A 13,461-nucleotide genomic window follows, 5' to 3' on the forward strand; every position below is an offset into this window, starting at 1 on the left:
ACTCGCCCCCCTCTCGGACACGCACCAGGTTGTACGCACTCCGGAGATCTAATTTTGTGAAGAAGCACGCCCCATGCATTGACTCGATTACAGATGGAATGAGGGGTAGAGGATAACTATAACATATTGGCCCCTTGTTCAGTGCTCGGTAATCAATGCAAGGGCGCAGACCTCTGTCTTTCTTTTTCACAAAAAAGAAACTTGAGGTGGAGGGCGAAGTGGAGGGACGTATGAACCCCTGGCGCAGGGACTCGGAGACGTATGTCTCCATCGCCTCTGTGTCAGCCTGCGATAGGGGATATACATGACTCCTGGGAGGTTTATCGCACAATCCCCCGCCCGATGAGGTGGTAATTTGGTCGCCTGCGTTTTGGAAAACGCTTGTAGCTAGCAGGTTGTCCAACCGGATGGCCATGTCCACCAGCTGGTCAAAAGTCAACATTGTATCCCGGTAGGCTAGCCCTCATCGTACGTCCTCTCGCAGGCTGCACTAGAAGCTGTCGATGAAGGCCCGCTCGTTCCACCCGGACCCAGCCGCTAGAGTACGGAACACCAGGGCAAAGTCCTGCGCGGTCCTCGTCCCCTGCCTCAGGTGGACCAGCTGCTTGCCCGCCTCTCTACCTTCGGGCGGGTGATCGAAGATGGCCCGGAAGAGGCGAGCGAACTCCCCGTAGTTGTCCAACGCGGCTCCTCCCTCACTCCAGACCACGTTGGCCCACTCCAGGGCTTTCCCCGAGAGGCAGGAGATGAGGGCGGACACCTTATCCCGCTCCGATGGAGCCAGGCTGATGGTGGAGAAGTATAGGTCCAGTTGCAGGAGGAATCCCTGGCAGCGGGCAGCTGTCCCGTCATAATCCCTAGGTCGGGATATATTAATTCCTCTGGTTGCTGGGGTGTGGGTGGCTGGATCCGGTCGCTCAGTTATGTGCTCTTCTCCTGCTGACTCCATGTCTTGGTGTGTGATTCTGTGGTGGGTGATTTTAAAGGAGTCAGGTGCAGGAGGGTAAATCCCAGAATAAAATAGTTCATTCCGAAGGCACAGCGGTACGCAGCAATGCGTCAAACACTCCAGTGCGGAATCAGTCGCACTGGGAAACAACAAGGCACACGGCTGAAATATCCCGGCGATACAAAAATACAAGGAGCTCCACCGAGCTCAACTAACCTCCACAATAAACAATCACACACAAAGACAAGGGGGCAGAGGAAACACTTATACAGGTACTGATGACGGGATATGAACCAGGTGTGTGTAATAAACAAGACAAAACAAATGGAAAGATGAGATGAGGAGCGGCAGTGTCTAGAAGGCCGGTGACGACGAACACCGAAGCCTGCCCGAACAAGGAGAGGAGGCAGCTTCGGAAGAAGTCATGACATTTACTCTGTAGCGATAGCTGTAGGTGAAATATTCTCATGAAAGCCTATAGGCCTGAAATATTCAATGTAATGTTATATCAGTTTCCGCACAGTAAATCCCACATACAGTAAAACCTTTAGGGATGAGCATATTTGACAGAGACAGAGAGAGTTTTCACAGACAGTTCAAGGGTAGAGTGGATGGAGCAGAGCATCTACAGCTCAGTAATCCAGATTCAGGTTTAGTCTGGGGTACAGTAAGTGTTAACCAAACTCACCCTGTATAGGACTTCCTTAATCTCTATTCTACTAATCTTTTAGGGTGATAGTTTTACATTTTCCATGGGCTGTTGGTCTCCCATTTTGATGCACAACATAAATTCCCAGGTTCAGTGCTAGCTTGTAATATGGGGAGTGCTTGGTCAAACTAGCAAGCACTGCTATTTAAATGGGATGTTCGTGTTCAAGCAGGACAACTCTCACCCTACCCAATTATCGTTTGACACCCAGCCAGCATCCCATATTGATGCCATAGATAAACAACAAATTACACAGTCATTGTCAGTCACGCATCCCGTGGAACCAAGGCTAGTAGCTCATTGACGGAGCCCAGCTGTACTGTACATAATAGCAGGGTTTTGTTCCCTCCCTGTGGATCATTGTATTGTTTCACGGCTCTCTGTTCTGTAAGGCAAGCCTTACATAGTAATTAGGCACTGAATGGTTTGTTATTACTCAAAGAGGAGTTGGTAAAAGTACCCACCCACCCCTCCTCCAACCAGCAGCAGCTGTTCACTCTGGTACTTCATTGTCCCATGTCATGTGACCAAGGTTATTATAGTTTTTTATTTAATATTCGTTCTTATTTCTATTCGTTTTGAGATTTTATTTGAAATTCAGTTTAGTTTAAGTTAGTTTTCAGACTTGATTTACTAGTTTTTATTCATACTGAACAAAAATATAAACACAATATGTAACATGTTTCATGAGCTGAAATAAAAGATCCCATAATTTTTCTATACATACAAAAAGCTTATTTCTCTCCAATTTTGGGCACACATTTGTTTACATCCCAGTTAGTGAACATTTCTCCTTTGCCAAGATAATCCATCCACCTGACAGGTGTGGCATATCAAGAAGCTGATTAAACAGCATGATCATTACACAGGTGCACCTTGTGCTGGGGACAATAAAAGGCCACTCTAAAATGTGCAGTTTTGTCACACAACACAATGCCACAGATGTCTCAAGTTTTGAGGAAGCGTGCAATTGTCATGCTGACTGCAGGAATGTCCACCAGAGCTGTTGCCAGATAATTGAATGTTCATTTCTCTACCATAAGCCTCCTCCAACGTTGTTTTAGAGAATTTGGCAGTAGTACGTCCAACCGGCCTCACAACCGCAGACCACATGTAACCACGCCAGCCCAGGACCTCCACATCTGACTTACTCACCTTTGGGATGGTCTGAGACCAGCCACCCGGACAGCTGATGAAACTCAGGAGTAATTCTGTCTGTAATAAAGCCCTTTTGTGTGAAAAAACTCATTCTGATTGGCTGGGCCTGGCTTTCCAGTGGGTGGGCCTATGCCCTCTCAGGCCCACCCATGGCTGCGCTTGTCACGCCCTGGCTCTGGGGACTCTTATATGTTGAGCCAGGGTGTGGATTGTCTATGTTGAATTTTCTTTGTCAGGTTCTAGATCATGTATTTCTATGTTGGCCGGGGTGGTTCGCTATCAGAGGCAGCTGTGGCTTGTTGTCTCTGATTGGGTACCATACTTAGGCAGCCTGTTTGGCACTTGTCTTTTGTGGGATCTTGTTCCGGAGAGGTTTGTGTTTGTTAACCTTAGGACGTCACGTATCGTTTTGTTGTTTTTGTATTTGTCATTAAGTACTCATTAAAAGATGTACGCATGTCACGCTGCGCCTTGGTCCGGTTCTTACGACGATCGTGACAGCGCTCCTGCCCAGTTATGTGAATTCAATAGATTAGGGCCTAATTTATCTACTGTAACTCAGTAAAATCGTTGAAATTGTTGCATGTTGCGTTTACATTTTTGTGCAGTTTCAGTTTGATAAAAACATTTCTATGTTGTTTTTATATTATTTAGTTTTAGTGTTAGAAAGTAGCCTATGTGTGGGAGGCTAGGACACATTTATGTGTTGTAGGCCTATAGTTATTTTTTTTGGGATGTCACTTCTTGCCTTTGGGGGAAAGTCATACATAAGGTGATGGGCCAGGACATGGGTTTGGTTAGGTTTAACTATAAATCGATCCTAATGTGACTTGGATTTAAAAGGATAAGCTCCTAGACTGGATAAGTGCCATGTTTATAACAATCCAATGCTTTTAAAACTTTAGTAGTAGATGTAAGAAAAATCAAGTACCTTTAACTTTATCTGACAGAAATAGCGAGGAAAAAACAACAAATGAAGTCATGGCACATTTGAAGTTCTGTTTATGCAGTGGAGGCTGGTGGGAGGAGCTATAGGAGGACGGGCTCATTGTAATGGTTGGAATGGCATTAATGGAACGGAGGCACGTGGTTTCCATATGTTTGATGTGTTTAATACTGTTCCATTTATTCCTTTCCAGCCATTACAATGAGCCCATCCTCCTATAGCAGGGGCAGAAATCAGATCCAGTGCCACAGGGCACAGCTTTGAATAAACAGCCATCCTTGCCTGCCAGAACTGAAGAGGTGACTCTGTAAACATGCCACCCTTTACCTCTTCCAGAAATTTCCGCAGCTCACACGGGCAGGGCTCTACAGTGTGACCATTTTACTCTCATATATGGCTAAATAGTTTGCTGTGCTACCTGGATTTTTTATTTAGGAGCACCAGTGTGTCTAGAAAAATTAAGGATTCTAGCTTTATTACCTCAAATATTTTTCATTGTGCTCCTAAATTTATTTGTGTGAGCCTACATTTTCCAACTTAGATGCGCACATGCTCCTTGTAAAAAATTTCAGCGTAGAGCCCTGCACGGCGCACTTAGTGACCTCAGACACAATCTTCGATGTGAGGAAGCTATATTTCTGAAGCACTGTGGTCGAGATCCCTGCTGGATTCATCGTGATGGCATCTTACTGGGGTCCTGCTGCTCCATGGCTGTACTCTCTGATTTGCTGAAGTACAAAATATTCTGCTTCCCTCATCAGTGGCTCCATCTCTGTTGAGCGAAGTGCTAGAGGAACACTGGGTCCATCTGGCAAGCTGCTGCAGGGGTTGGCTGCCAGAGGAGGTAGTATGCATGCGAAGCACTCACGCAGTGACTTCAGTTGGACCTGTGCCAACTGTTTTGCAACAGTAGTTGACTGCAAGTGTGCTTCAAGGTTCAGAAGGCACAGCACGGCACAACATTAGACAGCAACTGGCTGTCAGTTTCAAGTTGATCGGTGTGGATTGCGAACGGCTCCAGCAACTTCACAAGGTGCTCTAGCTTGGCCCAGTCACGCTCTGCACTCGCCCTCAGATTTCTTCCCTGTTAGCTAGTGATAGCTAGTGATAGTGATACACAAGCTAGGCCTATTTGAGCATTTACCCGCCAGATTCAGAAGCTCGAAAACCCCATAAAAAAAAGCTTGAAACTTTAAAATTGTATATTCTGAGAGCATGACAACCATGTTCTATGTATGTTTGGTTGAACATTGATGGAATATTCTTCTAACTCTAAGAAAACTGGACACATGAATGTTCTTGCATTGTCCCTTAAAACGCTTCTAGAAAATACCAAACACTATCTTTTGGTATTTGTTTCATTAGTCTATTGTTGACATAGTCCCAAAATGTTTTGCTTGTCAGCATTCAAAATACAGAAATCATCCCTGTGTGATGCATTTTGCGAGAACATTGTAACCACCTTCTAGATAAATTCTGCTTGACATTCATGGAATGTTCTCCTAACTTTAACACCAAAACATGCTAAGAAGGTTCAGCAGCTTTTTCTCCCCAATTTCATGGTATCCAATTGGTAGTTACAGTCTTTGTTCCATTGCTGCAACCCCTGTACGGACACGGGAGAGGCAAAGGTCGAGAGTCCCAACCCAACCGAGCCGCACTGCTTCTTGACACAGTGCCCACTTAACCCGGAAGCCAGCCGCACCAATGTGTCAGAGGAAACACTGTACACCTGGCGACTGAGTCAGCGTGCACTGCGCCCGCCACAGGGGTTGCTAGTGCGCGATGGGACAAGGACATCCCTGCCGGCCAAACCCTCCCTACCCTGGACCAATTGTGCGCCACCCCATGGGTCTCCCGGTCGCGGCCGGCAGCGACAGAGCCTGGACACTCAAACATTAGGGGAACATTACGGGTAAGATTACAAAAATGTTCTCTCTCCCTATAATTGTTAGCTGGGAATGTGTTGTTGTTTTTTATAGCATTTGCTGGCTTATATACAGTGCATTCGGAAAGTATTCAGACCCCTTGACTTTTTCCACATTTTGTTATGTTACAGCCTTATTTTTAAATGGATTAAATTGTTTTTATTCCTCATCAATGTACACACAATACCCCATAATGACAAAGTAAAAACAGGTTTTTAGAAATGTTTGCAAATGTATCTAAAATAAAAAACAGAAATATTACATTTCCATAAGTATTCAGACCATTTACTCAGTACTTTGTTGAAGCACCTTTGGCAGCGATTACAGCCTCGAGTCTTCTTGGGTATGACACCACAAGTTTGGCACACCTGTATTTGGGGAGTTTCTCCCATTCTTCTCTGCAGATCCTCTCAAGCTTTGTCAGGTTGGATGGGGAGCATCACTGAACAGCTATTTTCAGGTCTCTCCAGAGATGTTTGATCGGGTTCAAGTCCGGGCTCTGGCTGGGCCACTCAAAGACATTCAGAGACTTGTCCCGAAGCCACTCCTGCGTTGTCTTGGCTGTGTGCTTAGGGTCGTTGTCCTGTTGGAAGGTGAACCTTCGCCCCAGTCTGAGGTCCTGAGCGCTCTGGAGCAGGTTTTCATCAAGGATCTCTCTGTACTATGCTCCGTTCATCTTTCCCTCGATCCTGACTAGTCTCCCAGTCCCTGCCGCTGAAAAGCATCCCCACAGCATGATGCTGCCACCACCATGCTTCACCGTAAAGATCGAGCCAGGTTTCCTCCAGACGTGACGCTTGGCATTCAGGCCAAAGAGTTTAATCCTGGTTTCATCAGACCAGAGAATCTTGTTTCTCATGGTCTGAGTGTCTTTAGGTGCCTTTTGGAAAACTCCAAGCGGGCTGTCATGTGCCTTTTACTGAGGAGTGGCTTCCGTCTGGCCACTCTACCATAAAGGCCTGATTGGTGGAGTGCTGCAGAGATTGTTGTCCTTCTGGAAGATTCTCCCATCTACAGAGAGGAACTCTGGAGCTCTGTCAGCGTGACCATCTGGTTTTTGGTCACCTCCCTGACCAAGGCCCTTCTCCCCCGATTGCTCAGTTTGGCCGGGCGGCCAGCTCTAGGAAGAGTCTTGGTGGTTCCAAACTTCTTCCATTTAAGAATGATGGAGGCCACTGTGTTCTTGGGGACCTTCAATGCTGCAGACATTTTTTGGTACCCTTCCCCAGATCTGTGCCTCGACACAATCCTGTCTCAATCAAGTTGTAGAAACATCTCAAGGATGATCAATGGAAACAGGATGCACCTGAGCTTAATTTCGAGTCTCATAGCAAAGGGTCTGAATACTTATGTAAATAAGGTATTTCTGTTTTTAAAAATCTAAAAACGTGTTTTTGCTTTGTCATTATGGGGTATTGTGTGTAGATTGATCAGGGAATTTTAAAAAATGTCATCCATTTTAGAATAAGGCTGTAGCGTAACAAAATTTGGAAAAAGTGAAGTGGTCTGAATACTTTCCCGAATGCACTGTATACACTGGCCTTCAACTTGAATGTCCCTCAGCATGAATGATACAATTGTGCATATTCATATTATCAGACATGTTTGAAATGTTCATTAATAACCCATACTCTCCTTCATAATCAATATTCACAAGGTGTTGCTCTTGGCTGTAAAGGCATCACCTTGATTCTAGTTTGCTGAAGCACCAGTAACAATACTAGTTCACAAAATCCCACTCAGAGGCCGGATAGCTCAATCCTTTTTCAGAAAATGTGAATACATTTTGTCGGCACAAGCTATCAATCTATTTTTATGTAATGCACGTTACATGATGCCACACAGGCTCAATATCAAATGAATTATGCCACACAGGCTCAAAATAAAATGGATTATGCCACACAGGCTCAATATAAAATGGACCCGAACCCCAAATTATCAATTTGTTTACCTACTGATTGTAACAGGGTCCCCATGCCCACAATAAACCGGCAGCCTCAAAGACCACGACAGCACAGCAGTCTTTAACTTTGGTTCAGAAAACCAAATGAATGCCTAGCGGTGCACAAATAGGAGACAGTTCCTCTTAATTGATTTATTTATTGCTGTTGATTTTCTGTTTGTTCTTCAGCAGTTAACAAAAGGCTTGATGCCTGGGGAGGACTTATGGTTCTGAATGATATCATTTAGTAGTCCAAGCCTGGGATTAAGAAGTAGAATTGTTCAACAACATATCCCTAATTAGAAGACATGAGACCAATGATTCTTAGTTCATTATTTGGCTGTGTGTTTAGTTGTAAGACAAGTGGGTATGGTGTGTATGTGTGTGTATGTTTTATTTAGGCTTTGAGAAATAGTATAATATAAGGTAAAACATAATGGAAGTTGCCACCTAACCTAACTCCATGAAATCCAAAGTGAATGGTCTTTAGTCTCCTATGTGGCATTCATTCGTCTTTCCATCTCTGCAATTACTGACTGTTTTAAAAATAATAACAGATGGCAAAGTTGCAATATATTATATGCCGTTTAGCAGACACTTTTATCCACAGCATCCTACGGTCATGCATGCATACATTTTATGTATGGGTGGTCCTAGGATTTGAACCCACTACCCTGGCGTACAAGCATCATGCTCTACCAACTTATATACTGTAGGTACAAAGGACCGAAGTTACCATGGTGTTAATGTTTCATGAATAAAACCTCACTGCAGTCATGTATCAACGCAGAGTAAAAGTTGACATTTGTGAGGATGGATACACAAAGAATACAATCAGTATATTCTACTAGCCACTGCCTAAGCTAGGCTATCTGGCGGGTGTGAGCCAGTGGTAACCACAGGGTTGCTTCAGCAGAAGAACTCCAGCTGGGGTAATTTGTAAATGTATTGTCCAAGTCACAGGAGGTTGGTGGCACGTTAATTGGGGAGGACGGGTTTGTGGTAATGGCTGGAACAGAATAAGTTGAACGGTATCAAATAAATCAAACACATGGTTAGATGCCATTCCATTCTCTCAGTTCCAGCCATTATTATGAGCCGTTCTCCCCTCAGTAGCCTCCACTGGTCCAAGTCTCTCAAATGTTAAACCACTGCAGAATGTGACACAAAGAAGGGCTAATTAAGACCAATAGATTGGCGCATGTTCAATTATGAATATTTTGTTCTTTTCAATTCTCAGGTTTCAAAGGGCTTGGGTTGTATAGGGAGACGGGGCTCCATTAGGATTGCATAATATGACAGGGAAGAGAGCGGCGCGGTCCCCTTCAAGGTATATACAATTGAGCTTGAAAGAAGAATGCCTCGCATTAGCAATTCAAAATGAATCCCATATTGTATCAAAATATCACCTCCCTGAATTAATTAGAAATTATTTGGGATGGCAAAACGTAACATTCGAATGAACCTGTAGCTTGAGCTGGGCTGTATAATTGCAACAAACCCAGCTAACAATTTTAGGGAGAGAGAAAGTTTTTGTAATGTTACCCGTAATGTTACCCTAATGGTTGAGTGTCCAGTTTTCTGTTAGTTAGGGGAACATTCTATCTCTGTTAGCAAAAACTTTCTGAGAACCTTTTTAGCATGTTTTGGTGTTAAAGTTATGTCAAGCAGAACTTATCTTGAACATGGTTACAATGTTCTCAGAATATAAAACATGAATTTTATTGACACGTTTTATGGGACGTTGTAAGAACTTTCACGTGTCCAGTTTTCTAAGGGTTAAGAGAATATTCCATCAACGTTCCACCAAACATACACAGAACATGGTTGCCATGTTCTAAGAATATAAGATATTAATGTTCTAGACATGTTTCATGAGAACGTTGCAAGAACATTCCTGTGTCCAATTTTCTGAGGGTTAGGACAATATCCCATCAACGTCCCACCAAGCAAGAACATTTCTGTGTATCAGTTGTTAGGACGTCGCCTGATGGTCCCAAATAAAATGTATCCCAAAATGTTTTATTTCATTACACCTTGTTAGTATTGCCAAGCCCATCAAGGCCCTGATTTGTGAACCATTCACAACTTTTTTTGTCTCTTGGCAACATTAGGGATGTTCACAGTGCTTTTAACATACAGTGTTTTCTATGTTTGACACACGATTATGTTCATTTACACAATTATTATTATTCAACATGTTCTCCCCTGGGATTTGAACTCACAACCTCTTGGTTCACAGCATTCAGGTCTTCCTGCTACACCACCATGGTTGTGTCAGTTATCACTTCATTTGACTATTCTCTCATCATTTATTTGATTTATTTATTTCAACAATTTAAGGGCTTTCTGTATAGTTGTCTAATGTTGGTAGGGCATATTAACCTGTTTTAAAGATATTCCTGGATCACTATGATCAACGCAAGTATTTATTGAGTGTACTTTTAACAGAGCTGAGATTTACTTCAAAGTGTATTCACCCTATTGCTTACACCTATCAAGTTGTTTCAGATCTACACAAGTGCAGGGAGGAGGGGTTAGGGTTTCTTCAGGACAGGGCCTAACTATACTGGCCCAATAAGCAGATGCTCTAGAGATATCCCTTATTGGGACAGTGGTTAGGGTGTTTGTCATTGGTGCTGGTGGCCTGGTTTGAGACCCACTAAGTAAGTTACCCTACTCTCACCTTTTTAGCAGTATATGTTAATGTAATTATTTGGCAACAGTTACAACACACCTTAATGATCTAATTAAAATGAGTTTCTCATTGAAAGATGGGAATCTGTAGAATTCTAGATAGATGAGCATCTCAAAGAGAACTCTATCATCTTTCTGAAATCCACACCACATATGCAGTACCATGTAGAACAAACGTGTCTCTGATAAGGAATCACATCAGCTCTCATCATTGCATTTCTATCTGGAACATTCCTAATGTGTTTCTGAAGCATGGCCCAGGTGGTAGTGTTCAGACAGAAACGTACTCAGAACATGGTGGCCATATTCTCAGAATATCAGAAATGTGTCTATTTACAGTAGCATGTCTCTCACATTTGGCATTTAAGCAATGATGATGCCAGTTATACCAAAACAGTACACAACACAGAGTTCCATCTTCAAGTTTTAATGTGAACAACAACAACAACAATTTGCAACAGAATCACTTGGGACCAGTGTTGGGGGTAATATTTTACTTTAATGAGTAGTGGAGTAATATACCAAGTTACTGTCTTCAAATATTGTAATATTATTAGTTACTTTTCCAAGTAACCCGTATATTACTTTCAGAAGCATATCTCTACAAGCGTGTTACATATTTTTAAAGCCTTGTCACATATTTTTAAAGCCTTGTCTCATGCTAATGGCATTCATCGTTTAGGCTAACCCGTTTCCAATAGGCTATCATAAAGCCAAAAATCTAAGAAAGATGGCAGCTGTGTTGTTATACCGCTTAATATTTTCCTTGTGGAAATGCTGCCATTATTTTTGAATTAATCGAGGGAAGAAAGAGAACATTTTAGTCAAATGCAAACTCAGCAGTGATCTCTTCATCCAGAAACACCACATCGAACATGAAAATAATCTGGAGGTTGTGCACAAAGGCACAAAGATGGTAGTTACAGAAATGTGTGAAAGATAATCTGGAGGTTGTGCACAACGGCACAAAGATGGTAGTTCCAGAAATGCATGAAAGATGAGAACCCCACCCCACCCACCCATCACACACACACACACACACACACACACACACACACACACACACACACACACACACACACACACACACACACACACACACACACACACACACACACACACACACACACACACACAAAGTGAACAGTTGGGAGTTGGTGCCAATTTCATTTTAAAACATTTCCTTGGTGTTAAATACAGTCTGTGAACAAATGTAATAACATGTAAAAATTGATGGTTCGGATTACGGAATGCCAAGGTCATATTTTTCCATATTCTGTTCCAGTTAAAGGGTTGTTCAGATTCAATTAGCTCTGTGGACCATAGTTTTGTAAAGGCTAGCTCAGAATGAGCTTTCCAAAAGTAGTTGATATATTACAGAGATCAGTCCTTTCAGGAGCCCTGATAATCTATTTATAAATCCCATCATTGGATGGTTCGGTAGTTGGGTTTCCCAAGGGACTCCATAGGCCATCATAGCTGACTTAAATTGTAAATATAGAAAAAAGGAATTGCTTGGTAATGTGTATATATCTTTCAAATCTTGGAATGTTCTCAAACCATTACTGTCCATGATATCGGTAAGGGTACGGATTCCACATTTGGACCATTGGGGGTATGCAAAAGGCCGCCCTCCAGATCACAAGGCATTATTGTGAAATATTGGAGTATGGGCATGCCATTTTAATTCCCAGTTACATTGTTTTTCAATTTTGTAACAAATAGAAATTGTGTGCGCAATAATAGGACCAATGCGTAGTTTACATTGTTCAAGGGATATAATTTATAAGTGAAGACCACCTCTTCCAGGGCAATTGAAGACACCACATTTCTCTATATACTCAGCAAGAGGGCAGAAGAATCATGTTTAAACCAATTTAGAATGGGGCGAAATGCTACTGCCTGGAAATACAATTTAAAGTTTGGTATGGATAGTCCTCCTACATCTTTCACTCTTTTTAATTGTGTTAATTTTATCCGGGATCGTTTACCTTGCCATATACATTTTGAATCCGTACTATGAATATTATCCCAATAGCCAGAAAGGGGAGCCATAGGACGTATTGAACTACAGAAATTCAGCCGTGTCAATATATTCATTTTGACAATAGATTTTCTCCTGGTTAAAGCAACTGCATATATTATTCGATCTACTGAGGTCGGATTGAATTGATGGTTTTATCTAAGGAAGTAAATATATCTATCTCAAATATTTAAAATGGGCAATATTTAGGATTCCATAAATAGAGATGGAGTCCTCCATCGGGGTCTTGAGAGGCAGTAGAGCTGATATGGTTAGATTCATTTTCTAACTTAAGAAGCTGAATTTATCTTCAATGCGTTTGGGAGCGATTAAGAAACATTGTGTAGATATAGTAAAATATCATCTGCGTATAATGAGATGAAGTGATAAGTAGATTTTAGTAAAATGTGTTTTATTTCCTTCGATTGATGAATTGCCTGGGCCAGCGCTTCCATGGAGAATAAGAAAAAAGTGATCGCCTTGTCTGCTGCTTCTAGTGATTCTGAACTGAGCAGAGCAGATATTGCCTCATAACTATGCCTGAGGGATTGCAATATAGTATTTTAATCATATGAATGAAATTGGAGCCAATTCCCATATGTTCCAAAACAGACCAGAGATATGACCCTAGTCTATCAAAAGCTCTTTCCGGATGAAGCATCTAAGATATGTAATAGTCTACGGAGGTTATCCGAGGATAAACACTTTAACAAACCCGCTTTGGTCTGTCTCGAGAAGGGACGATAACATTTTTTAATGTAACTTCCTGACAGGGAGTCAGGAAGTAGATGCAGATGGTAAGTTCAATAATAACTACATAGCGCGTTAAAAACCAAGCGCAGCGTCTGGACATGAAAACAGAACCAATACTGCCTGATGACTGAGGTTGGTGAGGGCTATGAGAAGGGAGAGTAATCAGGGTGGTGATGAAGTCCAGGTGTGCTTAACTATGGGGAGAAGGTGTGCGTAATGATGGTTGCCAGGTGTGTGCATGGGGGTTGCCAGGACTGGTAGTTAGTAGACAGGCGACGTCGAGTGCTGGAGGGATGGAGCAGGGGTAGGCGTGACAGGAAAACTGTTTAATATCTGTGTTATTCAAAGATAGAGAA

This window comes from Coregonus lavaretus (assembly GCF_964263955.1).
Source record: "Coregonus lavaretus genome assembly, chromosome: 2".
Lineage (NCBI taxonomy): Eukaryota > Metazoa > Chordata > Actinopteri > Salmoniformes > Salmonidae > Coregonus > Coregonus lavaretus.